Consider the following 14,526-nt stretch of genomic DNA (forward strand, 5'->3'; position numbering starts at 1 on the left):
GACTATAAAAGGTGAAGAAGAATAAGAACCCAAATCATAGGCTGCTTTCTGCCAACTGCTGAAGTGCAGTTATATGAGCTGCCTTCAGAACCAAAGCCCCTCTTCCTTATCCTACCACTCATCACAGTATTACAATTGTCTATATTCCCTCAGAAGCACCAAGAGGACTACAGTCTTCACTCGTAACAGTCATAGTAATAACTACCATATCCTGAGCACATCCTGTGTGCCATGACTTTTTATAGAGTATTCCATGTATATAAGTTATTCTCAAAACCCTGTAAGATAGGAGTTATTTGTAACACTTCTTTTACACATGAAGAAAACTAGACCTTGCAGAAGTAATTACTCAAAGTGTCTTTAGTTTTATGTTGACTACTGAGCACTCATTGTAGCTTCTCATTAATTACTTGGTAAATGAAGTAATACAGTGCTCTAAAGAGAATTTGATGCAAATCATGTATTTAACAGATGAGGAAACTGAGGCCAAGACAGGATAAGTGGCTTATTCCATAAAAGTACAGCAAATCAATGGTATAGTCACTACCAAAAGCCAGCTCTCTTAACTATTAGGTGAGGTTATCATAGATTTCATGCTTCCTAACAGTTTATAGCTTCCTAGGCCCTTTGCACTTTCAAGATATCCCTGCACTAACTAACCAAATGTCCTGCTTGGTCTCTTATCAGATAAGGAGGGAAGTTAGTAGCTAATCTCTTTCTTTTATCCACCCAAACCATCTCTATCCAGAAAAAATGCAGTCCCCAAGGAAAATAGATCATTGATGATTTCATTCTTCTCTTGATTAAAAACAACAAACAAATAAACATAAAAATCCTCTCTGAATCTATCCAATTAGTAAATTTTGTATTTGAGTTTAAAAATCTTAAACCCTCCCAGCGTGCACAATGTTTGCATAGAACATGTACAGCTTCCCCAAACAAACTAGGAACCATACCCCACCCCAATCCCCCAACAAACTGTGGATGTTCCCCAGCCAGTGATTCTAAGAAATGATGATACAAATATCTCTTAGGCTTTTAAGTTCCCTAGTTAGGAACTATTTCTAGAAGGTTTAACTGGGAAAGTTAATTTTTTGGTGATGGACATTATCTAAAAATTAAAAGGGACTTTCAGATTATATAATGTCTAATCACTGGTGTGTACATCTTAAACTAATATAATATTGTATGTCAGTTGTAATTGAAAAATTTTAAATTATTTACAAATGAATAAAATAAATTAAAAGGAAAATGGTACAAGCTGTAAGGTCTGGAAGTGAATTAAAGATTAGTGGTAGAGCTGGCATTTTGCTGAATACAGAGATTTGGAACCAAAAGCATGGATATTAAGCGTATAGTATATTAGAGAAAGTATAATAGAATTAGAAAACCTCATGTTCAGAGCAAAAATCCTGGGGTGAAATAAAAGCATATAATTCCAAACTCTCAGAAATTCTAGAATTAACAAATGTCCTTGCCATTGGAACACCTGAGTATCCCAAGTATAAATTATCTATTAAAATGTCTTAGAGAGGTCTCTAAGCAGTGACCTGCAAGGAGCCATTGGAGGAACCCACCAATCGATGAGCAATTATCTGTAATAAAGATAAATAGGCTTCACTTTTCCAAGAGTAAAATGAAAAGAGCTATAAGCTTCTTCCCTTTCAAGCTCTGATTCTTGACCTATAGAGATCTTCTTTGTCCATCCAGAAATGCAAGCCTATAAAATTACACCATCTCCTATAACCAAATACATTAAGTCTTATCTCCAGAAATCCTCTAGTATAGGTAGACATAATTAACTATGTATATTCTTAACCTGCCATTGTAAAAATTAACTTGGATTTGTTCACCGTATTCCAACTCTAGTGATTTTCTTCAGATTCTTCCAGTATTTCAAGCATCTTCCTGCACCAGCTTCATTAGAATTTGTGGGAGTTTTTTTTAATTTTTTCTTTTGTTTTTTCACTTGAATAGTTACTTTTTAACCATCAGGTCCACCTAAATGTACTCTTAGGAGTGGATTTCTCTGGTCATACTACCTACATAAGTTCTTTTCACCTGTTATTCTCTATCATAAGCACATTTGTTTTCTTTATAGTTTTTATCACAGTCTATATTTTTTTTGTTGGCTTCTTTTTTCTATTCTTTTTTCTAGAGAGTAAACTTATTGAGGTCAGAAATTTTTATATCCCCAGGATCAAGAAGAGTAACGGGCATAAAATAGATGTTCAATAACCATGGATCAAATAAATGTTCTAACAAAAATATAAATGTGTGAAAATAAAAATTGTATATTTATGATTGGTCTATGCTCTTATAGACCTGGCAGATGTCTGCAGTTTTGAAGCCCGTTTCCCCTTGTTCTATACAGACAGATGATAAGTTCTGGGCATTTTATCTAGAACTTTTTTACAAGAGAGACATTATATATATATTTTCAGTTTAGCATAAAATTCAGCACCACAGAGAGCTACAATTCTTAAGAGACCTTAACAGTCAAAAAAAAAAAAAAAAACCCAGGACTTTGGTCCACTGTGTAATTTTGTGTTAGTTATTTAACTTGCATAAAATGCTTAAGTTAATTATTTTAGTGTTCTCCTCTGTTAAATAGAGATAATAATAATACCTTACTGATTAAATAGGTTATTTCCAGGCTAAAAATGGAAAGGCATATAAAATGTTTAGTATGACAATAAAAATTCAAAAATCGGTAGCTATTTTTTACTCTGATCATTTCAACCGACAATCGCTGTTGAGTCAGAGGAATCTGGTGAAGGGTTTAGACAAAGAACATGTACACATGACCCATGAACATGAACAGCAGTGTGGGGATTGACTGAGGGAGTCGGGGGGAGGACGGTCGGAGGGGGGCAAACAGGGAAAACTGGGACAACTGTAATAGCTTAAACAATGAAATTTTTAAAAAATTATAAAAATTAATCTGGAAGTAACAAATTCACATGCTTTTCTTTCTCTAGACAATATTTAAACAAGTTTTAAAACACTGGATATAGCAAGAGGTATAACAGTATTTTCAAAAAATAATTATATAAATTACAACAAGATATCTTATCCCTAGTTTTCCAAATGCGTATGGCAAATTGTATTGCCTTGGCCTGGTCTGGCCCTTGATGCCTCCTGTACGGCATTAGGAAAGGAACATTTTCAAGAGCTAGTGATTCCCTAACGCGAAATACAGATTTGCATTCATTAACCACTTTGCTAATAACCACAATCGCAGAACTACCACATCAGCACTGTTTAGTTACTCTTCTGCAGCATCCCTTCTATAGTCTCACATTTCTCCACCAGGTGAGGTTGTGATGCACATAGTTTAGTTCTCCTATTTGAGACTTTTTTCTCTTTGAAAGTCAGTGAAATTTTTTTTAGATAATGAAATCTCCCCCTAATATCTCAAGAGTAACTGAGACTTACAGTCCAGCTAATGATATGCCCTTCCAAACTCAACTTCACACCTTTCTGCATTTTTCTGAGTGTTTTAAACTTATTTCTTTCAGTGCTTCTTTGTGACTCCCATCAGCAAAGGTTACTGATGTAATCTCAGAACAGTAGGAAATGGGCCATATTTGTCAAGAACTAGTGTTCCAGTCATATATCACATTAGCAAATTTTAAAAATTCCATTTGCAAGTAGAAATCCTGTTGGTGAGATATTTATAAGAGGATATTCTTGGCCATACACAATTTAAATTGAAAAATCAGAAGTGAAAAGAAGATTGTTTTTCTAAATCTGAAGTATAGAAAACTGAGGCACTACTATCAGTAAAGTTGGTACTGGGTAAATGCAGTTTTGTATGCAATATAGCATGTAAGAGTATATAACAAAATTAGAATAAAAGGATGCCTGTTAACAGTGCTAACTTTTAAAATGTACCTTATAAGTAAAGTGTGACATAAGAAAACTAAAAATAAATTGACATTATCTTTTAGATGGTAGCCATAGTGCCCTCCCTTTAGCTACAGTGTCCTTTTCTCTTTTCCAGCTTGTTTAATTAATAAAACAATTTGAAAACTGCTGGCTGATTTCTAAGGTCATCTCTACACCAGCCATGAAAGAAATTTGGGCCCGAGATCTCTGAACCCCTCACTTAACTCTCCCCTTAGTGGAGAATGAGCATATCAGCATCATAAAGCATAAGGTTGTTTTTTTAAAGACGAGGGAGAGAGAGAGAGAGAGAGAGAGAGAGAGAGAAGGGTTTATTTGTGTTGTAACAAATACGACTGTGAAACTTTGGAACAAATACGATTTGGAGCATTGATCTCAAAAAATAAATGGAACTTCTTGTCTTAGGGAACAAACAAGTGAGGCCAAACAGAACTGGTAACGTAAAGAAAGAAAAGGGACTAGAAAAGAAAAGAGGAAACTCAGGTACCTTTTGGCAAACAAATACTAGTCCTTGTGCACTGAACTCTGGAAACTGGCTGCAATTCACTGTGAATAATTATTGGCTTATTTCTGGTGATAAACTTAGCCCACAAACCCTTCCAGTCATTCCAGAGCATAAACCAAAGTTTATAAAATTAATGATTGGTGAATTGTCAGGTGAATGCAACCAATATGTACAGTCACACTCAGACTTAACTGTAAAACTTTTTTTGGCCGAAAGTTTCATAGGCTTTGTGTGAATATTGCAGACCATTCATAGAATGGGTCACTGCTAACTGTGTTAAAAAGCTCAAATTATTATTTCTAGTTACTGAAAAAGGATGTAGTAGCAACATATTATCTTAATTTAATATTTTTTATTCCTTCAGTTAACCCATCTCCCCTAAATATAAATCCACTGAGTGATGATTACCATAACAGCATAGTTGAATGGTCAGAAAAGATTATCTTCTATCACTAAGGCCTGGGTAGGTACAGTTATAATCTATGACCAAAGACTTTGCCTACATTCATCATTAATTGAGAAAAATACCAGATAATTCTGTGTAGAACTATCTATAACCAAATATATAGAGAAACCAAATATATAGAAAGTAAAGCTATATAAGACTTAAGCTGATGAACTTCATTATGTAATTTCATTTCCTTTTGTTTATATAGACCAGGCTTAGTGTATAAAGAGAGGATAGCCTCTCTTTTGATAAAAAAGCTTTATAACATTGAGAAAATGTATTAATTACAAGCATTTTGTCCCTCATACTGTCTTATATTATTTGTCTATTTTCCTTAGGATGGCATTTTCCTATTTCTGAACATTACTGCTGCCATAGGCTATTCAATAAAAATATTCTTTCCTCCCTATAAATGTCTGTTCTGATTTACTTTTATATTATTTCTTTAACCCCTATTCAGTTTTATCCCATGGTGATGGTTTTGAGCTGAAAAGGGTAACTTTACTTGGCATTATACTGGTAGGTATTACTGACATGAAGCTAGCACAGTTTTAAACCAAGTGCAGCAAGGATTAAAATAAAAGAATAAGAAGATAAGAGTTAGTGTTTCTGAAAAATGTCTTTCAGGCCTCTAACCCTTAATGGATACTATTCTTCATGTATGAGAGTAAATATCCTTGCTTCAGCCTAATAGACAGTATAGGAATAACCTTTGAGCATTGAAATATTGCTAAAAATAGTATACTATAATAAATGGAACAGGTTTGTGACCACGATACTTGTGGTTATTTTAATTACCAAAGTACACTGCAAAATAAGTTGCATGACTTCTTTCTAGAGCAAAGGCATTTGCTGAAATGTTTCAGCCAGCAAGAAATGGTTACTTTCAGTTGAGGAATGACCTTCAAGCAAGGGCTTGCAATAGTTCTCCTGCTACAGAAGAGCTCAAAACAGGCAAACTGAACTGAGTGGAGTATGTGGAATAACTGAATCGCAAAAGATGCTTTTCATACGAGTCTGTCCCAACCACTGTTATCATATACACTGTGAAGAAACAATGGGAATCACACAGATCGTTAACATTTAAAGATCAAAGGGAAGGAAACTTCCCCTTTTCTTCATTCCCCACCCCCCCAAAAAAAGTTTACATGCTGGCAGAGATCCCAGGGCAAACTATCACAATCTAAACACCAAAAAGCAAGAGCTTATACGACATAAGTAAATGGTTGTCAGTTTTTCAGCAAACCAGACTTCATAGGTAAGAGACTGTCTGATCGCACACTAGAAAGGTTGAAATTCCCCCAGAAAATTATGAATATGATACATTAATATAGGAAATAAAATACTATTTGGGTGACTATTGGCCTATAGAACAATTGGCCTTCTTTTCCTGACAGGATATATGAGAAGCTAATGGTCACCCATCAGATGAGGATCATGCAAACCACCCATAAAACATTGGAGAAATGATTCCCTGCCTCGGAATCTGCAGCCACCCATCCTTCTCCCAAATTTACTACTTAAATTATAACCCCTCCCTCCATCCGATGTCAGATTAGAGTTCCTCTGTAAAGCAGTATGAAATGTGAAAAGCATAATAGATAGAGAACACAAATGGAGATCTGACTAGAGAGAATTTATAAAGTTCAATAAGTATGATTCAGCTGTAGCAAATGTAATTTAATGTGTTTTAAGTTTAATAACAGAACAGCATCTCTGTAAGTCACAAAGTTGGCATCTATAAAATGCCTGATAATGAGCCCACATTGTAATCAATCTCATCACTAGAACTTATAAATGCTCTTCACTTAATATTTTGCATAGTATGATGGAATGTGGTGATGTAATACAACTTCTGAATTCTCATGGGTCTAGAATGTGAAAAACTATTTGAATGATGTTCACAGGTATCCTTCAAACCCATTTTAATATAAAACACCCCTAACTTCAGTTTTGAAATCTCCAACCACAATATGGAAAAAGAGGAAGGTAACTTTGAAAGCGTGGGGTTCTCAGGGAATGACATAGACCCGTCCAGGGCTTTGGAGAGCATCAGGGAAGAGCTTAGGAGCTGGAGAGAAAAGCGCTGGAATATAAGAAATAAATATAATAAAAGGCATGGCAGATACCAAAAAACAAACTTTCCCTGTTTCCAAATTTTGCTTAAGGATCACCTTATGCCCAATAAAGTAATGTTTTTGTATAAATATCACTCATTTACCATGAAGTTCAGCCTACTGGCTGTTATTATTTCTAATCTTATTTGTCTAGTTAATCAATTTAATAACTCTTATTAGCTAACCTGTAAATAGGCTTTGTGGACTAGTTTGAGAATTCCATCACCATTTACTATGTTGCACATATAATAAATTGCAGTTCAGATTAAAAAAAATACTTAGAACACCTTTTATTTAAGAATCAAGGGACTAGGGAAAGGAGGGAGTTGAAGAGTTGTTTAATGAGTATAGAGCTTCATTTATGCAGGATGCAGAGTTTGGGAGATGGATGGTGGTGATGGTTGTAGAATATAAAAAATGTAGTATCACTGAACTGTATACTTAAAAAAGGTTTAGATGATAAATTTTATATTATGTTTTTATCACAATGAAGTATTAAAAAGTTAGGGGCTCTTTTAGCCATCTCTATGATAAAATAATTTGTTCCTAATTAGATTCAAAGCAAAGTCCCTAAAGCTTACTTTATTTTACTATATCTGAAACAATAAAAAACACCAAAAGTATACTAGATATGAACTACATGAAAAATGTGAAGTTATAAGGAAGAATCATTGTATATATTGCAGGTAATTTACCAAATCTGGCAACACCACTCTTTATCAACTAGGATTTTCTTTATTTGTATCTGTTTGCTCAAAATGAAAACATAATCTTAGCTCATTTGTTAAACTCCAGAATAGTAAAGTTTTATATCTACCACTTGATCTGTATCTTAATTAAACCAGTAAATGTTATCTCAGTGCATACCAAAATTAGTTGTGCCTTCTCTGTATCTTTTTCATTTAAAGGTTTCAATCTAGAAATTTTAAAGAAAAGTCTAATAAGTGAACAATAAAAGCCAGTGTCTAGCATTTACAGATTAACTTTTTTCTAAGAGTTGCCTTTTTACCTTTGGCTTGTAAAGTTGTTTACTAGAGGATTAATCATTTCATTCCCAAAGGAGATTTTACAAATGAGGTTTCAGTGTTCTTTATCAAAAATTGTTATAATTTCTCTATAGCCCCTAGAAGACAGAGAAGAATTAATATATCCATTACATAGAATACTAGAAGTGGATAAAAGAACAAAAGAACAGAGGTGTTTAAAGCAGAATTGGAAGTTCAAGTTCACAGCATGTTGGATTGCAGGTAGAAAAATTTGAAACCAGTATTGTTATCCTCTGGTTTTGGATTTTGACCCATTTAATTGAAACTCTTCCACCTCAAAGTGATTCATCTTTCTTCATGATCTCACATGTCTGTTTGAAGAAGACTTTTACTTTAGGTTACGTGTCCCTCTTAAGCATTCCAATAACAGCATAAATACTAAGCCAATCAGCATATCCATTGTAATCTATTTCTTCATCTTTCCTTCCCCCCAAACTGTGAACAGGTGTTAATTCTATGCACTTCCTTGTCCTAGTTTCAGGTTCTACTGTATTATTTATCCTGTTGTGGGGATTTAAATACATAAGAATAAAGGAAAACAAAAGTTACTGTGTTTAGGTCATTGTTCTAAGCTTTTCACATTTATTAAATCCTCAAATCAACTTTTTGATGTAGGCATTATTATTATCATATTGTATAGGTCAGGAAACTGAGGAACAAACAAGTTTAGGTGACTTGCATATGTTTACAGAGATAGTAAGTAAGTATGGTGCATAACCACCATACTGAATTGAATAAATAGAATAATGAGGGCTAAAAGGCATCTCACACATAGATCCGTAGGTGACTTAAAATTCTACAAGATGAAGGACTTATGAAAAGAAAAACTATTCCTTGCCTCACCTCCATGTTTTATATTAAACAAGTAAAATACCTTTGTTGATGAAGAAAATTCAGAGTGATTTAGATTATTACCATGCTACCAGAGATAATCATTCCCATTCTGATTCCAACCCCTTTAAACTATTGACTTAAAGATTTTTTTTATATAAAATGGGATCATACTCTATATATTTTGTAATAATATGCTTTTGTTTTTTAACATTGTATATACATTTCTACAGTAATAGGTGTAAATTTTCACCATCATGTTTTTAATAGTGGCAGAATAACTTCTTTAAAATGCATGGTTTCAGTATCACTGATGTGTACATTCTACTGGGTCAGCATAAAAATGAAAGAACAAAGTTATTCTCAAGAATAGAGATGTTAGGTGAAAGAGCAAAAGCTGAGGTATGAGAATGCCACTGACAGGAAATTAGCAAGAGACACCACATAAGAAAATATGAAGTTGGCCCCCAACAATCAAGCAAGATACGGTGACTCTGGTAGTGGATACAAAGGAAGGAAGTAAAAAAAAATGCAGCTATATCATTTTTATGTCTAGGTTCACAAGTATGTGCTGATTAGCTGATTTTGCTAAAAATTCCTAACAGACACAAAAAGAATCAAGTGGCTTTTAGAATATCTGGTTAAATATAGTTGGTCATCCAGAAAAGTTAAGACAATCTTTGGTACCTTATATTTCTCAAAATGTGTGTTGACCTAGGAAGAGCCTACCTAGGTCAAGGACACTTAGCTACGACTGAAAATATGAGTAGCAGAAGGGTTGATTGCATTATTACCAAATTTTAAACAAATTCATAGAAAATGTGTTTATATATTTGTGTATCTCGCATTAATGGACCAGGAGCTAAAGGCATGTCTTGACAGGGAGTAAGAAGGAAAGATTCCGAGAACACTCACACAGAAACGTACATTTTCCTGTGACACCAAAGTAATGGCACTTAAACTGTACATAAAATACTTTTACAAGCAGATCTCTTTCCAAGGAAATAAAAAGACATGTTTAATATGTAGGACGATAAAACTTGCTGGGGTGAGGTCTCAGACAATTGGGTTTAAAGATTCATTCTTTTTCAGTTGTGGTATTTTGTTTTAACAAGGCATGTGAAATGCTTCAATTTATTCCTTTGCCACCTTGAAACCTTGTTTTAATTCCCACATGACCTTAATAAGATTTTTAGAAAGAAGACATTCCTCTATTTTCATGACCTTTAGCCATATAAAGGAGCTCTTTAAGCATCATGAAGAAGAGAAGTCCTGGATCACTAAGTAAGTAACCACAGCACAGATGGTTGTCATTCAAGCCCTGTAGTAAGAAGTGGCCAAGGTCCTAAATTTAAGAGCCATCTGATTTGGTTGAAATCCTTTTCAAGATCTGTGGTGGGAAATGAAAGAAATGAAGTCATTATTTTGCATATGTTTCATAATTCTCCTCTCTTGTTAACCTCCAACACTAGCCCTAATTCACTCCTGTCTCTTATTACACTCAGAAAGTAGAAAAAATTAGAAGGGAGCCCTGACAAAGGCGAACGACTACCTTTATCTACAGTCCATCAAATAGACTGTTATTTCTAAAGATTGAATCCTTCTACGTACAAACTGATCCCAACCCTCTCTTCTCATTCCTCAGGACTTTGCTCCTGCAGTATTCTCTCTTCTTTCTCATTACCACTCTCTCCCTAAAGGATCACTCCTATTTTTATGAGAGGCAGTGCCTTCCCTATATTAGAATGTAGGCTCTGGAAACAAAGTGCTGGGATTGGAATCCTGGCCCCACCCTGTAGTAGATGCATGGCAATGAACATAATACTAACCCTGCTGTGAGTCTATTTCATCTGTAAGAGGAAAGGTTCTCATGAAAACTGGGAATTAAGTAAATTGACACTTGTAGAGCACCGTTTCTGGCACATTGTAAACTGTAAGTGTGAGCTGATTCTTCACATAGAAATATACTTCAATATTTTCCATATTTACAAATTTCTTTTTAACTCCTACCTCACATTCCATCTACAGCCCCATTTTACCAATCTTCCTTCTGGAGAGATCTTCAAAATAGTCTTCCCTAATACCTCTATTTCCTCACTTCCTACTCTTCAACTCAAGTCTCCCTCTCCTACATGACGCCACTGAATCAGCTTCAAATTATTGTCACCAGTGGCCTTCATATTGCCAAAGTGAGTGAGTCCTCGTCCCCCAGAAGCAGACTCAGAGGGTGACATAGACTATAACCACCCAAAACTTGCACAAGCCTTGGAGAGCATACTAGATTACCTAAGAGGTGAGATAAAACTGTATTAAGGTTATCTTACTGAAAAGGATAGCATTAAATGTGGCCCCTCACTGTATTTGGAATCACGGACCCCCTACAATTTAAGTTCTGTCATCAAACCTGGTGGGTATAATGAAACTCTTTGTCCCTTAGCAAGTTCTCTCAAGATCTCATTGCATTCTCTGGGCTTTAGGTTTAATTGGGCCCTGTCCTAAGATCAGGAGATATTCAAATGTATTTATGATCCTTATGTATGAACAGGCTATTTACTAGGAGACTCAATGTATTTCACAAATAAATGCATAAAACTAGACCTGCAGACCAGGATGTGTTGCCTAACTCCAAATATAAATTGTAATTGAGATTCCACTCTGAACTAGACAGACATTTAGATACAAAAGTACATTACGAAGTATGGGGATTATAAATTTCTTTGTACATTCACCTCAACATTATGATCCTAAAGTTAGCTTGAAGAAATGCACAGTGAGATAAAAGAACACTCCTTGTGGTATCTGATTAGATATCAATTTCTTTTCATTATCTTGTAAACGTTCTGAGAGTTATCCAGAATTTCCTTTACATCACTGTGCACAATCATGCTAATACTTTGCATAATTACTTAGCCTCATTTGTTCATGAATAGGTACATATAATAATAATATAATAGATGTTCTGAGTAAAAGAGTTAAAGTCACTATGAATTTGAACATTTGAGAACAGAATCAAGTCCAGTAACTCTTATTACATAATATTCTTACTTAGATACTTAGGCTATTAGTTAATAGCAGAGTGATAAGAATAAAGATCACTTGAATGCGAGGTTTGTTTCCAGGCAAGACCATTATCTCCTGTAAAAGTATTAACCTGTAAATACAATGTTTATACATTACATATACAACCATATATCAAATAAACCCCAATATTTTTGAACATGTATGTTTATAAGTTATTTTTTACTTAAGAAATCTGCAAATTAAAGTACATTGCTATTGAAGTCATGCCTGATGTCATCACTAAGTTATAACTAGTCTATTCTGAAGACCAGCATATATATATTATATATATATATGGAAATTAACAGATATATGAATTATTGCTTATAGTTAAATTATAAAGAATGTTAGGTACAGTATAAAATGTTATGTACTTGGTTAGTGGTAGCCTTTAATAAAATGAGTTTTATTGCTAAGATTTATTAGCTCTATTCAGCCTGAATAGTCATTCAGCACAAATTTCAAAAGTTTTTGAAATATCTGGTATCAATCTGGTTTTAATATAAGTAAACAAAATGATCATAAGAAAGACTGAAAATTTGGATTTCAAGAAATTTACCAATCTCAGGTTAATTTTTAATGGTCTATCAGAGGCATAAGTCAAGTCTATGATCTGGTGAATGAAGATGGAATTATCCACTGAAGTGTAAGGATATACCCACTGCCTGTCATTTCCGGTTGGGTTAATACTGGAATAAATTAGGGGGCAAGTATTTGAACTAATGGAGAGAAGGAACTCTTTCCTAGGGCTTGTAGCCAGAGGGACATGAACTTTTTATTAGTTAGGGTTTTCCAGAAAAAAGAAACAAACACAGAATCAATAGGAAATAACTGTGTAGATGAATAGATAGATACATAGATATACAAATAAGTGTTAGACAGATATAATATTAATTATAGGAATTGGCTCATGCAGTTATGGTGGTTGAGAAATCCCATGATTTTCCCTTTGTAAGCTAGAAAACAAGGAAAGCTGGTAGTATAATTTAGTTTGAGCCAAAGGCCTGAGAACCAGGGAAGCCAATAGTGCGGCTCCCAGTCTGAAGCAAAAGGCCAGAGACGGAGCCAGGGAGATGGGAGACCACTGGTGTAAGTCCCGGAGTCCTAAGACTAAAGAACAAGAGCTTTAATCTCCAAGGGCAGAAGATGGCTGCCTGAACTCGGTAAGAGAGTGAGAAATTTCACCCTCCCTTTGCCTTTTTCTTCTATTTGGACTCTCACTGGATTGGATGATTCTGTACCCACATGATGAGGGCAGACCTTCTTTACTCAGTCTATTGATTCTAATAAAGACCTTTTCTAGATATTCTCACAGATACACTTAGAAATAAAGTTTTACCACCTGTCTGAGCACCTCTTAGCCCAGTCAAGCTGACACATGATACTAACCCTCACAGACTTCAAAGAGCGGAAAGGCCTGAAATGATTTCTGGTGTGGCATAATATTCTCCTGGCCATGAGGAAGTGGGTGTTAATGAACAGAGGAGGTGGGTTTTTACTGTTGACCAGCAGCAGGTCAGCAGTGAAGTGGCCCTCGGCAGTTCCAGCAGGGCAGTGCAGGGCCTGACTTCCAGAGCAGCCAACATCGGGGACAGCAGGCGTGTGTAAGACTGACCTTTGGACCCTGCCTAGGATTGGAAAGAGGTAGCAGTGGCATCAGTAGTACAGATAACTTTGCCCAGCAGAACTCATAATTCACAATTGTCTTCAGCAACATTCATGGAAGACTGGTGGCCAGACAGAGGCTGAGTCAAAGAATTTGACCATCTTGTTCTGGTATCATATGGTGCAGTACATTGGGAAAATTCTCAGAAACACATGAAGGAGCTTCACTGTAGTAATAATTTATGGCAAGGAAGTGTATGGGGTTTTGTGCCATTATCATGTGAGTAAATAAAGTATAACTTTATTTGTATTCATAGGCTGGGGAGAAGAAAATAGTTGTAATACATAGGTAAATAATTAAGGTATTTCTATTTGGGATCTTGTTAGTTCATTTTTCTACAGTCTGAAAACACTTTGAAATACATTTCTTAAGAATTAGAAAGATAAGCACTCATTTTTAGTTTCTCAATGGAGAAAGAAAATTTAAGAATATGATACCAAAATTAAGTTTCTAGAAAATCAATTAAATTAAAACTAAGGAAAAAAAAAAGTCATTATAAAACTGTTTTTTATTGTCAAGGTTTACCAATTATATTTATCAGGACACTCAGCTTCTGGTTGAAAACCTTTCTATAACTTTTAGTTCCAACATAGGTTTCTTATCTTAGAGCTAAAATAATTTTTTTATGTTTGGCCCATGTGTTTCAAATCATAAGCCCTCCAATATTTCTTGCTTTGGTTCAAAGGACAATTTCTAGCATTTTTAAATTATTGTGCTTAACAATGTATTCTCTTATAATCATTTTATTTCATTTTATAATGACCCTGTGACATAATTACTCTGTGATCATTTCATTGTTGTTATCATTATGTTAGGACAATTTTTTACATATAAAAAGGATCAAAGAAATTGAGATTTTTCTTAAGATCAATGAAGTACTGATACTCAAAGACCAATTGTTCACATCATAAAACTCTCCTTTGTTTTACAAAAACCTTCAGAGT

Source organism: Pteronotus mesoamericanus, unplaced genomic scaffold (genome assembly GCF_021234165.1).
Source record: "Pteronotus mesoamericanus isolate MK-2021 breed Mesoamerican mustached bat unplaced genomic scaffold, CSHL_Meso_final contig_42, whole genome shotgun sequence".
Classification (NCBI taxonomy): domain Eukaryota; kingdom Metazoa; phylum Chordata; class Mammalia; order Chiroptera; family Mormoopidae; genus Pteronotus; species Pteronotus mesoamericanus.